The following is a 16,130-nucleotide window of genomic DNA, read 5'->3' on the forward strand; positions in this document are numbered from 1 at the left end:
TCCCAGTGAAAGTCAGGTTAGAAAACTGCGTCTCTGTCACAAAGTCGGGCTCTGCCACCACGGCCTCCCTCCTGCGCCCATCCGGGCACGGGAACGGAACCTGGTGTCCTGCTCCCCTTACCTTCCTGTTGGAACAGGTCCACACTGGGCAGGCGGTAGGTGCCTCTGGGAGAGGGGGCGAGGTGTTCAAGAGAACGCGGAAGGGAAAGCCGTCCAGACACACGGTGCCAGGCACTCAGGGCCTCCCTAGCCCCACCTGGGGCCTCAGGTACAAAGAGCAGCATCTCTTCACTCATCTGTCCTGTGTTACATCCCTCCCGACTCTTTTCAAGTTGGGGGGGTCATTTGGGAAGTGACTGGTAGACAGGGGGGTTTATATTGTACACACCATCTCATGGGTTGGCTGTTCTTTCCAGAAAGATCCAAAGGATGGCTGGGTTTTCAACGGGAGCTCACGCTGCTTGAGATATTGCAAGTGGCGAGCAGCACGGCGATGAGCAGACCCGCAGCCATGAGTGTCCGAACATGGGGAACCAGCTCCATCAGGGAATCGAGGTACAGAATGGAACCTTTTATTTACGTATTCATTTTCGTACTGGGGATTGAACTCTGGGCTTAACCACTGAGCCCCAGCCCCAGCCCCGCCCCTTTTATTTTTTACTTTGAGGCAGGGTGTTGCTAAATCGCTCAGGGTCTTGCTGAGTTGCTGAGGTTGGCTCTGAACCTTCAATCCTCCTGCCTCAGCCTCCAGAGTCGCTGGATCACAGGCGTGCACCACTGTGCTCAGCTCATTTTTCTTTTTTTTGATATTGGGGATTGAATCCAGGCACTCTACCCTGAGCTACACCCCTAGTCCTTTATCTTGAGACAGGGCCTTGCTAAGTTGCTGAGGCTGGCCTCAAACCGGCATCCTCTTGCCTCAGCCTCCCAAGCTCCTGGATTTCCAGGCACAGCCACTACACCAGAATAGATAGATATACCAATTTCTATGGTTCCTCCTTTTAACTGCCTTGTTAATGAATCACTTAGATACAGGACAAGAAGGTGCCACTGGCCATTGTTTGGCAGGAGGAGACTCAGGAGAGGGGCGCTGGAATCTCCCTGGAGGCAGGTCTGGGTTGTTGGGCGCCTGCTCCGGGCAGACGCGGTTTCCTTCAGCTTCTGAGACTGAAGCCACTTTTCTCTCTAGTGTTATTTGGTTGTGCTACACAAACTTTGGCCCACAAGGGAGGTATTTAATAGGTGAATATCTCAGTGGCTGAAGGTCTTGTTACAGCGAAAGCCAGGTTCCCAGCCTGCTGGGCCGTGACAAGGCCGGCTGAGTGTCAGACGCGTCTTCAGCAGAGACACGCAGGCCACCATGCGGCTCAGCACACCAAGACAGGCGACACGCCCCCGCAGAGCTCCTCGCACCCTTCAGCAGATGTTCCCAGGCACACATCAGCATCTCTAGGGTCAAATGCCTTTTGCAAACACCCCTGTGGCTTCCTAGGAAGTTCCTGTCCACTTTCGTCCCTGCATCTTGGCTCGCAGTTTCCATGGCCTTTGTGACCTCCAGAGCGACAGGATTCACGGCAGCATCTTCCCTCGTCAGAGTTGACCTTGGAGTCTCAGCAGGGCTCTAAGACCCTGGCCCCAGGCACGGGGGTCTGTCTTGTGTGCCAGTGAGACGCCCAGTGGCTGAGACCCTGGTCAGCTTCAGGATGAGGGCCGACTGCCTGGGGTACCAGCCCTGTGGCTGGGGATTGGGCCTTTCACCCCCAGCCTTCGGGGGCAGTGCAGACTGGACTCAATGGCCAAGGTTAATCAACACCCTGAAACTTTCAGCAGGCCCTGACCCACAGGCCCTGGAGACTGTGGGTTGGTGTCCATGCAAAGGAGGTGCCAGGGGGCTGGCTGGCAAGCCTGCAAGTCTCTTCCTCAAGCTATCTATTTGTGTCCTTTAAAACAGCCTTCGTAATCAATCAGCAATAGTAAATCAGGCACAGGGAGCTGTACGCTGCTCTTGGAAGGGGTCCTGGGAACCCTGAGTCATAGCCAGGTGGCTGCAAGTGCGCCTGAGGTTGCTGTCCCACAGAGCGGGGAAAGACTGCGCCCTGGACCAAGCAGACAACTCAACGCGAGGCATCTGAAGCCGCTGAGAGCAGCTGGGGTCTCCCTGTGGGCCTCCTGCTTGACCAAGACAGCGGGGCCAGAGCCCCCAACAACGGGCAGCGTCAACGCTGCAGCCTGGACCATGAGGTGTCCTTCCTTGTGCCCTCATATTCCTGTGACGGTGTGTCAGTCACCCCAAACTGCCCAGCAGTTCTCAGTCGCTCTCCCTGGGACAGCACCCCCTCCTACCTAACCGCAGCTGGGCCCGGCCTCAAGGCCTTCCTGGTCAGATGCAGCCCTCCAGCTCACAGAACCTTCGCACTGGGCCTCCGAGTCAGGGCCTGCTGACCTTCCCAGGGCAGGGACGGCTTTCTGCAGAGTTCCTGGGGCTGCGACAGTCAGGTCCCGGCAAGGTGGCCGTCACCCTGTCTCCTCTGTAAACTGGCTGAGCTCCCTCACACTGCAGAGGGACACAGGTGGCCAACACACCCGAACCATCATTGTTCTCTGTTTCTGTCCAAAGAGAACCGTTTACAAAGTCCTGTGGGATCTACAGGCCAAACGGACTGCCCAGGCCCCGGCTGAGATCTCGAGCTCCTGAGCCCCTGAAGTCACCTACGTACCTGACATTGCCATCTTCCTCCCCCGTGGAAGAAGGGATACGGGAGCTCCGGATGATTTGGGGTCAGTGGATAATCGCACCCTGGGATCTTCCCTCGGGCTTTGATTTTTGCCCCTGTCGCACGTTAATGGATTTGTCTCTTCTCCTATTTAATCTGTCTTTATTTATTCCAGCAAATGTTCAGGGTAGAGGGGGGATTTCCCTTCACTCCTACCTGTTCAGGGAGATGAGTCCTGGACTTGGAGTGCAATCTGTCTAAGCCAACCCCCAGGTGGCCTTCTAGAGTGACAACAGAAACCCTCCTTTTGTCCTCACAGAATGTCGTGGCTGACGGAGCAGGTGCTGTTGGGCACCGACTTGGAGAAGCAGAGCCTCACAGACTGAGTAGGAATAACTGAATTCACACAGACAGACAGACAGACAAGAGCCTCGTAACAGGTGCCTCACGTAAAAGCAGATGGTGGTCGACACGTGTTTTAGTCGGCTTTTCTGTAGCTGTGACAAAAAGGCATGACAACAGTTTTGGAGGAGGAAAGGTTTGTTTGGGCTCTAATTCCAGGGGTCTCGGTCCACAGAAGGCCTGGGGCCCGAGGTGAGGCAGGACATCATGGCAGAATGTGTGGTGGGAGAGAGCACTCAAACATGGCACCGGGAAGCAGAAAGGGAGACTGGCACCTAAAAATGAGCACAGAATAGGTACCCCCAAGGCACGCCCCCCCAGCCCCACCTCCTCTGGCACTTCTTAGGGTGGCACCATTGGTGGTGTTGTTCCGAAGAAACGGTCACTGACGCCTCCGGAGCCCAGACCCTCTGTGCCACGCCCACCTCTACAGCATGGGCTCCAGCAGCCGGGGGCCAAGTGGCCACTGGCCAAGGGATGCACTGAGGCAGCAGAGAAGTCCAGTAGCAGCCAGTCCTCCTGGGACCCACTGCCCCCGGCCAGTCCGTCCTACAGAAGGCCTTCTCCAGGGGGCAGTGCAGTAGTTCCGTGGTATTTACAACTGGGGAGAAGAAAAGAGAAAATAGTCGCCAAGAAAGAGTCTTCATTTCTGATTACGTCACAGCGGTGTGCGCAGCTGGGTGGTGGGGCGGGCAGGGCCAGTACATGGCCTGAGCCAGCCACCGGCCCTGGACACCTGGAGCCTTGGCACGGCTCCTTCCCTTTTTGTTCACTTAGAAGTTGAAACAGGATTAAAAATGTAGTTTTCTTCTGCCGGGTGTGGTGGCACATGCCTGAGATCTCAGCGGTTTGGGAGGCTGAGACGGGAGGATCACAAGTTCAAAGTCAGTCTTAGAAACTTAGCAAGACCCTGTCTCAAAAAAAAAAAAAAAAACATAAAAAGGGCTGGACATGCGGCTCGGTGGTTAAGCGCCTCTGAGTTCAGTCCCAGGAAAAGCCGCCATGTTTGTTTCCCGCCTTCCTCCTGGCTCTCACTGGTGTCATCAACTGACCCTGGTGCTTCTGAAAGCTAAGGACGTGATTTCCACCGTGCACTGGAGGACACAGGCAGAAGAGCAGTCTGAACTGAAGGACTTGATTGACATCACGTGTCCTTCGAGAGAAAAGCATGTGCTTGTGACCGTGGCAGCTTCAGGGGCCGGATAGGGACAAGTGCTCAGTGATGGTGACGCTTCACAGAGAACATTTCCCAGCAGCACCCTCACAGAAGGGCCAAGGGTGCTGCTGCCTCTGCACCCTCAGGTCTTCCGATGGGTGGGCTTGTGTATTCTGTTTTGGTTCTTGTTTTTCCTGTGCTAGGGATCAGACCCAGGACCTGTTACATGCTAGGCACGCACTGTACACTGAGGCACATCCCCATCCTTTTCTAAAAATATTTTCAGCCTGAGACAGGGTCTTGCAGAGTTGCTCAGGGCGCTGCTACATTGCTGAGGCTGGCCTCGAGTCTGTGGTCCTCCTGCCCTGGCCTCCCGAGTAGCTGGGCTCCCAGGCTGGCCACAGCTCCTCTCCACCTGGGGTCTTCACACGGTCTTACTCTTCGATTCTGATTCCGTAACAAACCCCTTTGACGTAAATCACAGTAGAACCATGGAGCAGCTGACTGCCTTCTCCTGTCCTTGTAGACAGGGCCGGGATCTGATTTCACCCCCAGCGTGACCTGGGGGGACCCTGATCCTGCACAGCTCAGCACAGTGACTTCCACTCTCCTGTCTGATGGGAAGCCAGGCGAGGAGGGGAGCCCTTTCCACCACTTCAGCAGGAGGCCGGTCCTGAAAGGAGCCCTTCCTGACTGAGCAGAGGCTGCAGAGCCTCTCCACGTGGCTCTGATCAATTACGACACCACATGGGACACTGCTCAGCCACTGGGTGAGAAGAGGAATTCGACCCCAAGCACCAGTTGAACAAGATCATTCTGCATTATTCCAGATGATTTCATTCCGAGAGAAGGTGCCCTGGCGCTCGAGGAAACGCTCCCGGGATGTGAAACGGGCAGGACGCCTAATTAGCTTTCAAGATGTCTATACTGGAGTTCAAGTGGCCAGAGAAGAATTCACAAGTACGACTTTTCCTAAATACTCTGGAAAGGGGCTGGGTGGGGCAGTCTTCTTCCCTTTCTTGCAGAGGGGAAAACTAAATTTCTATTTCTGATTTGTAGTCACTCTTATAGTGAACAAAAATGTTTGATTTTTTCCTCTTTTTAGGCTTCCGTGTGAATCAGTGCCATGGCTAGGTTCCAGTGACAGCACCGCCATTCTCACTTTCATGCCTCAGATTCCTGCCAGAACGTCTTGGTAGATCAAGACCCTCTTCCCAAGCTTCTCCAGTGGATTTCCCTGGACTCTGTTCCCTGATGGCCATGTCTGGATCGACAGCAGCATTTCTACCCATTTATTTTGTCAAGTGCTCCATGAATATTAAAGAGCATCCAGGGACGATCTGTGGTCCTGTCCTCTCCTTTCATAGAAATGGAACCTTGGGCTGCACAACTCAGCCAAGACTCTTCTTCAGTGAGGCATGGACGTGGGACTGAGTTCTGATCACCAGGACACAAGCAAAATTCACTCTGCAACTTCAGTGACGTGTCCTTGGGGGAGCAGGTCACGCATCCCTCTTCCTTCTGGACGGGCCACCCAGACTGAGTGGTCTCAACAGTGGAAGCCCCAGGTTCCTGACACCCTGAAGAGCCAAAGTAGCCCGGCACTATCTCTCTCTGGAATTTTACTCTCATCTGGTTTAAGACATTAAGATAGTGATATTTTAGAATTTCCTGTCACTCCTGATCAAACATGATCTTAACGGATCTGAGGTCCCATGTCTTTGGGACATTCTGCACATCTCCTCTCCAGTACGACCAGGGGACATTGGCATATGAAGACTCCAGAGGTATCCACAGCAAATGGCCTTTTTGAGGTGGTTTAATCCTCTGCTCTCCCAGGGTCTTCGTTTTTCTTGATACGTTACAAGGAGGGTGGCTGTTGTGGCGACGAAATGTAATTCTTCCCAAACCTTCATGAATTCAAGGTTGGGAAAAACCCATGGGACAAGGCAGATTCACAAGAGAAAAGCCAGCAAGTTAATTAACACACACATGCCCACCACGCAGGGGAACCTCAGGGACAGACAAGCCAAAGCGGTGACCTGGAACTCTGGCTCACACAGCACCTTCAACCCAGAGCAACCCTTGTGTTGAGGAACCACAGGATGGAGGGAAACAGCTTTAGGCTCCAAAGCCAAGACACTGTGGGAAGTGAATGTATGAAGAAACAACTGAGCAGGTACAGTGGTGCCCACCTGCAGTCCCTGCAGCTAGGGGGTCTGAGGCAGGAGGATGGCAAGTTGGAGGCCAGCCTCGGCACCTTAGCAAGGTCTTAAGCAACGTAGGCAGACCCTGTCTCAAGATAAAGAAAAGTCCCGGGGAAGTGGCTCAGTGGTGTACCAGTACCAAAGAGAAACAAAGAACAAGTGGGGTGAGGTCTGTTTGCAGCCTCATTTGGTGGATTCTCTGAGTGGAGTCTTTCCTGGAAAGAATGGATAGACATCTCTTGGCATAAAAGTGGAGGATAGAGAGATTTCCCCCATTTTCTGCTTCCTAATTGTCTTTAACTCAAAATTGCCTCTTTCATGTCAGAAAGACGTGTTCTCCTTTGCCCTCGTGTCCACTGTGCCGGCTTTGGAGCTCTCTGCACACCACAGGCTCCCCTAGCAATGCTCTCGGCTCCCAGCCGGACGGTCGGGGCTCAGAAGGGTGGACGCTCAATGGCTGGTCTTATCACCGCAACTGCAGTCAACACCCTGGGCCAGCACTCTGGTCGGATATCACAGGGAGTTGATGAAGGATGCTTTTGAAAGATAAAACCGTGAGTCTCATTCAAAGCATGTGGCCAAGGTCTTATTGAGTTTATTAATTAAGGAGGGAGTCAGTAAGATGACACAAACCTTTCAAAAGTGCTGACATGAATTCTCAAGCAGATTGAAAGCTGGGGCGTAACCACAAGGCCATAACCCGTTTATTCCATGTGAAAATATTTGCTTGTTTTTCTATGGAGAAGAATCACTTGCATTATTTATAGGTTTTCTACAACTTACTGAAGTCTTAAGAACCTGGAAGGGTGTGCTACACAGGACACCCCATGATCCTTTTTCCTTTTTTCCCCCATTTACATTCTTTCACAACTTTTTCTGATACAAAGAACTGAATTTCACTACTAATAAAATGAGGCTTTGTACTAGTGACTTCTGAGCTACCTTGAGTCCCAACATGCTATTGTTAGTCCAGTTCCTTGGTCATCATCTATTTATGTGTGTGAATAAAGCCCACGGGACCTTGCTGGGCCTATGTGTGTTGGTAGACATTAGTCCCAGCTCGGAGAGCACCCCGGGTCCGGCCTCCCAGCAGCTTCTCAGCTCTGTGCACACACGCCATGAGCCCACGAGCACACAATGAGTGCAAGCAGAGCCTGCGCAGATTTGTTTGCCAAAGCCACCTGCAGACACTGGTGAGGTGGCTAATCTGACAGATAACTGGTGCCTTGGTTAATCAGGAAAGTACCACGGAGACTTTGAGATGGTGAAATTCAGGGAAGCAATAAACCAAGCTTTCCCGAATTGTTGTAGACTTTCCCTGCAGAGCACACACGGCAGATCTTTCCAAGTTGTTGGGGACAGTGGGTCAGTGGCATGGACGTGGAACGGTCCCTGGTGTCTTGGTGACCCAGTTTCTTCTCGGCTTGCAGCAGTTCTCAAGGACGGCTGTGGAATGTGCTTTGGGAATGCAGCATGCTGAGCTCAGGGGCAGGCTGGAGGGAAAGGCAGGCTCTGTGGCCGTCCTCCGCCCAGGACAGGATGTCCTCAGTGCTTCTACCCAGGAGTCCTGCGGGCCTCTCCTGGAGCCCCTAACCCACGGCACGAATGGGCGCTCTCCTGGCTCTTTGGGAACCAACTAAATGAATCCCAGGCTTTTCGCTGTCCCCTGCTGCTGGTCTGTGTGTAAGAAACCCACTGTGGGCCACACACGCAGCACGGGGAGCTGGGCTCCTGGGGCTCGCTCAGGAGCCTGCCCACGGCTGTGGATTCAAAGGCTGATGCTGCAGCTGCGCTGCCCAACTGGGCACCAGCAGGGAGAGAACTGAGTGTGATTTTGTTTTTAACTTCATTTCTCTTTTAGACTTCAACCTCTTGACTCTAAAGCAATGGAAAAAAAGGTCAGAGACTCTTTACGTAACTCTACAAACTTGTTGAATGAATAACTGAGCTGCCTCTTCCCCTCTCTGAACACGGAGTTCCTGCCACCTAGAAAGCTCTCGGTCTGTGAAGGACTTAGAGAATCTCCCATATTGGAAACTGTCACAGCATGAGCCGGTTATGTGCAGCTGATGATTTCTGAGGGCAAAGATTTGTCTTTGTAGATTTTATCAGGTAAAACCCAGTTCCACTTAGAAATCAACATCAAAACTAAGATTTTATTTAAATTTGTTTATTCTCGTTTGAATGATTTCATTTTAACTCAAAGGGTGTTCTTGATGGTAAGACATAAAAACAATCGCATTTCTTTGTTTCAATCCTCCTTTTCTTTCATCCTAGTCATTTCTATAGAAACAGAGACTGAAATGACGGGGAGCCTTCTGGAGAGTTTCTGGTAAGGCTACACCTACACCCTGCTGCAGGAAGCAGTCCCCACCTGGAGCCTTGGTAGCTAAGGACTTGAGGAGTGTTGCAGGGTTGCTCATGTCCCAAGTCCCCGCATATCCCTCCAGGGACAGAGCTGTGGATTCCAGGGCAGCTGTCAGAGGCCTGGCATTTACAGCCACATACACACTTGAACCTGTGTGAGTGAACAGGCACCGAGGTGGCCACAAGTCAGGTCCAGGCAGCGGGTGAGAAGACAGTGCCCCCAAGGTGGAGGCCAGGAATGTGTCATTCATCTGATCATCAAATGACCCTGAGCAGCAGGCCCAGTGGCACTCACCGGTGAAGAAAGCCAGGCTCCGTAGCAAGTAGCAGAGCCCAGCTTTGAGCCACGTGAGGCCCGACCCCAATGCTAACAGGACAGATCCTTGAAGGACAGCTGGATAAGCCCCACACCAGCAAGGAGGCCCACACTGACAACCAGACAGCTGCCAGGACCCAGAGCCACACAAGGAGGACCCAGAGCCACACGCGTCTTCCAGGTTTCAGCCACACTGTTGCTCCTCTCATGAATCCTGGGCCTTCCCCATGGCGGCTAACCCTCGACTGGGAGCGCTGGGGAGCACTGAGCAGCACTGGGGAGCATGGGGTTCCACTTCCCTTCCCCAAAGCTGATGGAAGGGAAAAGGGCAGATTTAGGATTTCTTTGAAAGATTGGGGTGCCTGCAAGAGGAGACCGACATTTATATCCCCACCATAGGAACCTGCTTCAAGAGAGGGCGCTTTGCCTAGGCCCACGGTCCTGAATGGGGGAGTGGAGAGAGAGCATGGGGAGGCCTGCTGGCCTAACCATGTGCTAAAGGATGAGGACTGGGCTGCGTCTTGGCAATGTGCATGTATGTGTGTGTGCACGTGTGTGTGCGTGCACATGTGTGTGCCGGTGTGCCCATGTTTGCACGTGTGCATATGTGTGTGTTCTGGTGAAGAGGCAGGTGCACTGAGAGCTAAATGCCCCTCACTGAAGGTCACTGAGAATCGATGGCCCAGCTGGCCAGTGCCCAAGGGAGCTTCGCCTGAAGAAGCCCCTTGTTGGCAAAATATACTGAGCTTCCACACGGCCTGTGTGGACACTGACCAGAAGTGTCCCATGCCAGGTCGGCCAGAAGAGAGAAGACGCAGCTGGAGCCTCCTCAGTCCATCAGACAGATCTACCCTGAGGTGGAGGAAGGAGAAGGCAAACCAGCAGGATGCAGAGATGGACTGACTCTCAGACGCCACTGTCATGAGCTCATTTCAGCAACCAAAGAGCTGAAGACTCACGCGCAGCAGCCAAGGCAGGGCTGGGGAGCCAGTGCTGGAGGAAAGATGGACGGAGCCAGCCCATCTGGGAGGTGCCAACAGCACAACACCTGCCTCTGTCTCCCTCCACCCAGAGCTGCCCGGTTGCAGGCCCAGTCACACCTGCTCTCTTCTGTGTGTCCCAGTTAGGTGGCCAGCCAGGCTTATCCCCCGAATGTCACGGTCCTTCTTAAGACTTCGCCAGATAACTGGGGCTCCTCAAAACTGTCAGAAGGGGCACCAAACCCCGCAGTCACCTCCCTGTGTGCTCCTGCCTGCCGGGCACCCGCTTCTCGTCAACCTGACCGACGGCAGGTTCCTGCATGCTTCTGTTGGCTGGAGCAACCTCTGCAGGACCAGTGGATTAAGCTTCCCAAATCCTCTCTGATCCGGAGTCTCGGATCTTACAAGACATGCCCTGCTTCTTTCCCTGTTCCCAGCCCTGCACAGTCACACAGACCCTGCAGCAAGCAACAGCCAGGTCCATCAAGTTCGTTAGGCCAATGACCACCGTGGTGGACGCATCGTCAGTCCAATCCCCACCATCAAGCTTCCCCTCGCCGGCCCTCCCTGAGTCCATGCCCTTTGCCAAGGGCCTTCCTTTCTTGCCACCCACTGACTGAGCAGTGGATTTCTCCACCCCTGGACTTTGGGTCCAGCCATGCAGCTTGCTCAGGGGAGCAGAATGAAGGGAAATGGCTGTGCACCATGATGACCCCGGGGCCTCGAATGTGCCCTCACGCCCCTCTGCTGTTGCCAAGATGAGCTTCCCCCACGTGGCTGCCCGCTTGCCTGGGCCTCCGAAGGCACACACGGGAAGAGCGAGCCAGGAGGGTGCTGCCCAAGGGACCGGCCTGCGTGGTCACTGCCCAGGCACCGAGAGGCTCCATCAGTCCTGCTCTGGGCGCCTGGGTTCTGGGGAGGGGACTTGTGACACACTGAAAGCCAGGACAGCACATACTGTGGTCTAATTTAAACCAGATTAAAATGTGGTCATTTCTAGAATGATTTCCTCTTCTCTTGCATTTGCTAGCTGAACAAGGGTTTAGATTCAGATTAGCATGGTTTGCTCACAAGTACAGATTTCCTGGCAGAGGCTAAGAACAAGAGGCCTCTACACTTTCATTCTGGGGCACCCTGGGAGGACCAGCCAGCCACTGCTGAGGAAGCCTAGCCCCCATGTCTCACCACAGGACCCCCACCCCCACCCCGTGCCTGCAAGTTGACCAAAAAGGCAGCTGGATCTGTTTGAAGTGTTGCAACCTCATTCACAAGTTGCTTATCAGAACCCAGAACACCTTTCCCCATAGAACAGGCAGGACGGTGTTCCCAGGCAGACGGCCCAAAGCCTTCCAGCCCTGCGAGTCAACAGAATGACACCAGTAACGCCCGAGCGCTCCTCTGCCCGCTGCGGCCTTCCCTCTCTGGGGCACCCCTCCCTCCTTCCGGAAGTGGGCACGGGGGCTGTATTGATAGGCGGAGGCCCTGGCTGCTTGCCAAGGCAGCAGGACATCCCCCCGTAGGCTTGCCCCCCAGTTCTCCAGGACAGAATGCTGAAGAGGCTTCATGTAAGTAAAGGGGGTTTGACCAATGCCTGGCAGACAGTCAGTCAGGGCCATCTCCCCCACTGACCGGCATCCTTGGCTGGGCCCCAGGGAGCTGCTCCCTCCCAGCTCCTACTGGGAACTGAGGAAGACCCGCCGGCCTGCAGCCCCCTTCCGGTCCGGAAGGCGAGACTTCATCTCCCCATGACTGGCCTTCCAGAACTCTCTGCTTCTTTCAGGGACGAGTAATGGCTATGTTTCGTTAGAAGAAAAGCCGATTCCGGAGACACTACCAAAGGAAGTAGAAACCATATTTATATTCCTTTTCTTTTAAAATTTTATAAAAGTATATCAATTTATTCTTCTCAATTCAGAGCTCAGAAGTTTACACTTCTCCTATTTGTAGCCCTCAAGGATACAAACTTACTCTGATATAAACTCCTAACATGACCTTCCTCAAAGCAGTCTGATATTCTTCAGTAACATTATTATTTTAACAAAATCTCTTATATTAAAACTGTTACTCTGTTATTCTCTTACTTTAGTGATTTTGGCTCATATTTCAAAAATCAAACTGATATAGACATGCAATCTCTATTTATAACAAGAAATTTCTTCTTAAATTTGCTCTTAAATATTTCTTTCTATAGCCTGCATCACATCCTAAAACAGATAATATACATTATCATCTAACTGGTTTCCCAACAAATTTTATAACCAGCAAAGCACACTATTGATAAGTTTATAAATTTTAACTATAAAAGTTTAAGAATATCTTAAAAAACTTGGAGATGTTGCAGACTTCCTTTAGTTCAGCTGATATTGTTAAATGACCTGGAATCTACATAGTGTATCTCATATCTAGTTCAAGTACTTGCTGGGGTCATCGCAAGATACCAGGGGACAGAGCCAGGGCCACAGACTGCGGCCACCTTGTGGGTCAATTCTGAGCTCTTACTGAATGCACTTTGGAAACCGTCTCAGGACTACCATACTCTTCATCTTGTCCCCTGGCTCGGGGGTGACCTTCCTATGCACTGGGCCAATGGACACCCCCACCCTTTGTCAAGCAGTTGGCAGTCCTTGCTCTTAGGGGAGGTCCGGATGGGAGGCTCAGTGGAGTGACAGGCTGGCTGGACTCTGTTCTCCTCTGCCCAGAAAGTGAGAAGGCTCAGGAGGAGCAGGGCAGGGCAGGGCAGGACAAGAAAAAGCCCCAGAGTTTCCTCCTGGCCCTGGGTACCAGAAATGGCCCATTCCATCCCAGTCACATGGTGAATCAATCCCTGAAAACAAATCAAAACCCTCCTTTCTTTGAATTCCAGAATCCAGGATGCATCTGAATCTGAGCTCGAATGTTGGCCACTCTAAAAGTTCTCCAATCAGAGAGCTACCAGCTGTCAGGGGCAAGAAGGAGGGTGGGTGGAGGGCCAGGTCATGTCCCTGAGCCCTGGACACTGGCATGTGTTCCTCTGAGATGCCCATCCTCCTGAGCTCGGAAGAGGTGGGTGATGTCCTGGCCCCAACACTGCCCAACAGGATTGGAGCACTTCTGGAAATCTACTACTAGTAGAGTTAGAAGTAGTTTATTCATCACTTTGAGAACTTGGGATATAGTATTACCAAGAAACTGTCCCTGAGTGCGTTGGTACATCCCGGTAATCTCAGTGACTCCAGAGGCTGAGGCAGGATGACCACAAGTTAGTGAGACCCTAAAGCAACTTAGCAAGTCCCTGTCTCAAAAGAAAAAGACCTGGGGATGTAGCCCAGTGTCAAGCACACCTCAGTTGGATCTCAGTGCCATCATGAATACATAGAAGTCAGCGTGTACATTTTAAAAAATGGACTATGGGTTTGATATCCAGAAACACACTCCTTTTCAGTGTTTGAGTGCTTAAGAAAGATGGATCTGTGTTAATGGCTTCATTGAAGATCAACCTGGGGAAGAATCTGCCTAACCACTTACAGGACTCAGTTTTAGCCAAAAACAGCAGCGAGGACAGACCAGGGGAAGGAGCGAGGAGGCGGGTAGGGAGGACAGAGAGGCAAGACTCCTCCCTCAGCTGGGGGCAGCATGTGTCCTCTACAAGCAACTTAAAGGTGTCCTTTGTTACTTTTCCACCTATTTTGTCCTCCTCGAGAAAATTTTCTGACTAAGAGGGGTTTTCCTCCCACCAGCTCCGAATTCACTGTGGGTCCTGCACTGATTCAAGGATTTGGCCCTCAGATGGTTGCCAAGGAAACCAGCACAGGCTTGGCTGCTGCTGTGCTGGGCACTCCAGGGCAGTGTGAGCGAGCTGCAGGGAGCCCCCTGAATAAAAGTCACCTGATAAATAAGACTTTCCAGGGGACAGCGCATGTCTGGCGTACAAACACATGTCCAGCCCCCTCGGACAGCCCATCTGTCCACATGACTGGACAGAAGGCATCATCTCTGTCTCATTTACATGCAAGTGCATCAGGGGCCTCGACCCCGAGGTTGGCATGAAGAGGAACTGGGCAAAAGGAAGATGAGGTTCTTGAACCTTGAAGATAGGAAACAATAAAATGATACCCGGGGTCGGGGACGGGGAGGACGAGGGGGATCCAGGGTCCATAAAGCTGTAGGCACCCCAGCTGGGCCAGAGGAGGCAAGTCCTAGGCCTGCCTGGGCAACTCAGTGCAACACAGTCGCAAAACACCAACAGACGGGCTGGGATACACCTGGTGGGTTCAGTCCCCACTTCTAGAAAAAAGTGTTTTATTCACATTATTCACATAGAATTCTGTTCCACAGTTGAAATGAAGGAACTGCAAGACATGTATCACTGTAAATCAACCTCAGAAATGCAACATCAAGAAAAAAACTCAAGCATTAAAAGGAAGCTTCCACATACCTTCTGCAAAATGTGAAACGACAGTTTGTAACTTTGGGGTTCATATTTGCATAAGCTAAAAAAAACTTTTTCCCTTTTTTTTGGAGGATTTAACACAGGGTGCTCTACCAATGAACCACATTGCCCACCTGTTTTTTATATTTTGAGACTGGGTCTCATAAAGTTCCTGAGTCCTCCTGCCTCAGCCTCCTGAGTGCTGGGGTCACGGGTGTGCACATGCACACAGCTTGTAACTGATTCTTTAACTTCTTTTTCCTTAAATTAAAAACTGGGTGTTCTTATAAATTCTAATAACACAGAGGTGTGCTGAATAACAGTGAACAGCTTACCGTCTCTCGAGTCACTGCCTCAGAAGTAGCCACTGTTAAACCCGTGGGTGAATCTCTTAAGTCACTTTTTATTTTTAATATTTTTTAGTTATAGTTGACACAATACCTTTATTTTATTATTTATTATTTATATGTGGTGCTGAGGATTGAATCCAGGGCCTCGCACGTGCTAGGCAAGCGCTCTACTGCTGAGCCACAACCCCAGCCCCCTTAAGTCACTTTTATAGGAAATAATTCAGCTCCGACTTCTTATAATCATAGGAAAACATCAAATTGGATTAGAAGTGGGAAAATCTTATTTTTAAAAACTTTCAAATGATCTATTTTTGCATGACAATTCAATGGGCACGTTTTGAATACTACTCGTAAGGTTTTGGTTGCAACTTAATCAAGGAACCAGGCTGCAGAAAACTCCCATTTCTTCTCATTTTCCCCCAGCGGGTCAGGCCAATTGCAGCCCCAGCCTTTCTTGAAGACAGTCACCCGGCTCAGGGCAGCTGCCTGCGCCCTCTAGTGGGGAAGCCTCACGCTGCTGCCACTCCAGGCCGTGCCCTCCTGGAGAGCTGAGGTCCTCTCTCATTGCCCAGAGAACACTGACCAAAGAAAAAAGGTCAAAGTGAATCCTCAACCAGGAGACCATGACACATTATCTAAAGAAGACTTTCACACACAGGGATCCAGCACCAAGTGGACGTGGTGAGAGTGATCTCCAGGGAGTAACTGTGGGGATCCCAGAGCACCCTTTTGTCCTGGGTGGGGGTTCTTGGCCAAGATGCAGATACCCACCACTAAACTCACAAGTATGTCAGTCTTCATTTTAAAAGAAAAGTTGTATTTTCCTTGGGTTAATGGCCCTGGTTTATGACTTTTAAGAATATTTTTCTTACTTGAGAAAAAAAATTTTGGTTTTCTCCTCCTGAGTATATGGGATCTCCACCTCTCCTATATCAAAGGATATTCGTGTTCTAGAGTGGAAGAAGGTTAAGAGCCCAGAGGAGTATTCAAAGGCCTGTCTTCAAAGGACCAACAGTTACTGTCCCTGCAAAGTATAAAACATAATTGAGTTATCTCCACATGTAAGAGACTAATTCATAAAGAAATACTCATGAACCATCTGTGTACCCATCACACCACAAATACAAGGTGACTCTGTGACATCAGCCACCCAGAGATAAGGGGTGGGGACCACATAACAGCCACATCTACTACAGGATACAAACGCTGTAATCAGCCCCTGTAGGAGCG

At 51.6% G+C, this 16,130-nt stretch overlaps 1 long non-coding RNA gene across 2 annotated transcripts; it reads left to right on the plus strand.

Annotated features, from left to right (window-relative positions):
- The first annotated feature begins 832 nt into the window (after positions 1 to 832).
- Positions 833 to 11,961, plus strand: LOC125619333. Of its 2 annotated transcripts, XR_007350819.1 has the most exons (4): positions 833 to 2,778; positions 3,034 to 5,232; positions 5,378 to 6,451; positions 8,341 to 11,961. It is a non-coding gene; the product is annotated as an uncharacterized LOC125619333 (long non-coding RNA). The 2 variants fall into 2 exon arrangements; XR_007350818.1 differs by having other exon boundaries at positions 833 to 5,232.
- The last annotated feature ends 4,169 nt before the right edge of the window (positions 11,962 to 16,130 follow it).

This window comes from Marmota marmota, unplaced genomic scaffold (genome assembly GCF_001458135.2).
Source record: "Marmota marmota marmota unplaced genomic scaffold, marMar, whole genome shotgun sequence".
NCBI classification, from domain to species: Eukaryota; Metazoa; Chordata; class Mammalia; order Rodentia; family Sciuridae; genus Marmota; species Marmota marmota.